Raw genomic sequence first — 2,222 nt, 5'->3', positions numbered from 1 at the left:
AAAAAAAAAAAAAAAAAAAAGAAAACATTTTAATCTCCTAAAATGATTGAGCTAGCCTTCAGTAATCATTCTGGTTCTTAAAACAAGCATGACCTTCCAATTCGTATTTTTACCTTTTGGTTTTGTCCTAAGTTCTCAGGAGTTTCTTACCATGTAAACTGCCCTCTTCCCAAAATGAAGAGGCAAGAAAATAAAAGCATGCTGAAATTCCAAAATAAAATATCAAACATTTGGTGAAAAAAAAAGAATTCTCCTTTTTTTTTTTTGAGACAGGGTTTCCCTCTATCGTTCAGGCTAGCTTTGAACTCTGTACATCTTTTATTCATTTATTTGAAACAAGGTCTTGCTACATAGCTCAGAATCTTAGTGATCATCCTGTCTTAGCCTCCCAAGCACTGGGATTATAGGAATGCACCACCACACTTGGTTTTGGGGCTTGCATGGCGTGCCCGGGGTCTTGGGGTGGCACAGCATGCGATTCTGGAGATTGAATTTGGGTCCTTGTGCTTGCCAGGCAGGTGCTTAGACCACTGAGCTATCTCCCCAGCCACAGAGAATCTTAATTTTAAAACAACTGCAAGTGACAAAGGATATCTGAGGACACAGTATTAATAAATTGGCAGTAATTCTCCACATTCCCAACTCACATGTGCTATTACATAGGAATGGAGACAAGCATCTCTGTCACTTCCCTCCCCAGTCATTTGCTTTGAAAATGAACAGCATTGCCCTATTCATCTCAGTCTTGAAATTGTGACCATGGCGCCAGGCAGTGGTTTAGACACAGCACTAAGACAGAGCTGTGAGGGAAGAAATGTCCTGGCCCAGGAAGACAGCACTGCCTGCCACAGAGGGAGCTGGTTTAACCAGGCAGTGAGGCTGCACCAGACCTGATCAGTTGTTTTCTCTGGAGAGGGGAAAAGAAAGGGATATGCACTTTCATCCTCCAGAGTTAACCTGGGGAAAACTTTAGAATATAAGGTCCTACAGCTTATTACTCCATCCAGCTCTTTAATTTCTCACTGAAGCACTACTTGAAAGGTTCTAACGCACTTCTGTGAGCACTGGACGAAGGAAGACTGACCTGAAGCAGAGGCCAGTATAGTTGGGGTAATTGAGACTGAAGTGTCAAGTGTAGGGTAGTTGCAGAAGCTCTAAAAATGGGGACTTACAAAACAGACTCACGGGAGAGTAGGGGAGAGACTCAGAACCAGAGTCCTAGTGGCTAGTCATCACTATTTCCTCCTCCTACAGGAACTAGGGTTTCAGCCATGGCACTGACATTAGCTGTGTGACAGTGGCATGCGACTGAGGCCTCAGGTGCTACATACAAAAAAATGAACTTCGTAATTCTGTTTGCAACATTAGAACAACTTATCAGACCTCTCCTGGCCAATAGGGCAGGAGAAGAAGGTGTCAGTGCACCTTCAGAGGGGCTTAGAACCTAGAAGCTCAGCAGGAAGCAAGCCTGCTGCATGTTCTACTGCAGTGATTACTTACCACAAATTTGACTGTTTTCAACTTTTCTTTTTTTCTATCCCATAATCCCACTGGCCCAGAACATTTCTGTTGTTAGTAGTCATTGCAGTGCCTGGTGCTTAATACTGACTGAAGGCTTCAAATCAACTCTTTGTGTTTCTACTTTTATAGCAGAGAGCAGACTTTACTCATGCAACTGCCTTCTGTAAGACCCAACACCCCGAAAAAGATGTGAAAGGTTAAAGTTACCAAGTGGAATCAAGGCATCCAATCTTTTATGAAAGTTTAATTTGATCTCAATAGATTTGGGCTGACTGACTAGAATCAACAAACTTCAGGTTATGGTTAAGTATGACTTCTATAATACAATTCTCAGGGGTCTTCTAATTATAAAATATAAGTAGCTAAAAATACTACTGTAGTTCAGGCTGGACTTGAACTGACTACATAGCTCAGGCTAGCCTCCAACTCATGATGTTTCTCCTGCCTCAGCCTCTCAGGTGCTGGGGTTACAGGTGTTTGCCATCAGGCTTGAAGTAGTATTTAAACATACAGTATTGGGGCCGGGGAAATGGCTCAGTGGAATAAGCACTTCCCTGGCCAAGTGCAAGGGTCTAAGTTCAATCCCTGGTTCCACAAAATAAATAATAAACAAACAAACAGTACTAAAGCCCCAGGACTTTTTGGGGTGGAAGGTTTTTTTTGGAGGCCAGAAGATGGCTTAGGGCATTTTTTTTTTTTTT

The 2,222-nt window shown here is 42.3% G+C and overlaps 1 protein-coding gene across 8 annotated transcripts in view; it reads right to left on the bottom strand.

The window, feature by feature from the left end:
• Nucleotides 1-2,222, bottom strand: part of Macf1 (microtubule-actin crosslinking factor 1) — a 276,478-nt gene that overhangs the window by 14,145 nt on the left and 260,111 nt on the right. The gene's annotated exons all lie outside the window — the stretch shown is intronic.

The sequence above is a fragment of the Octodon degus genome, unplaced genomic scaffold (genome assembly GCF_000260255.1).
Source record: "Octodon degus isolate 3935 unplaced genomic scaffold, OctDeg1.0 scaffold00130, whole genome shotgun sequence".
Classification (NCBI taxonomy): Eukaryota; Metazoa; Chordata; class Mammalia; order Rodentia; family Octodontidae; genus Octodon; species Octodon degus.
Note: the sequence above shows the minus strand (reverse complement) of the source record. Positions and strands in the feature narration are given on the sequence as shown.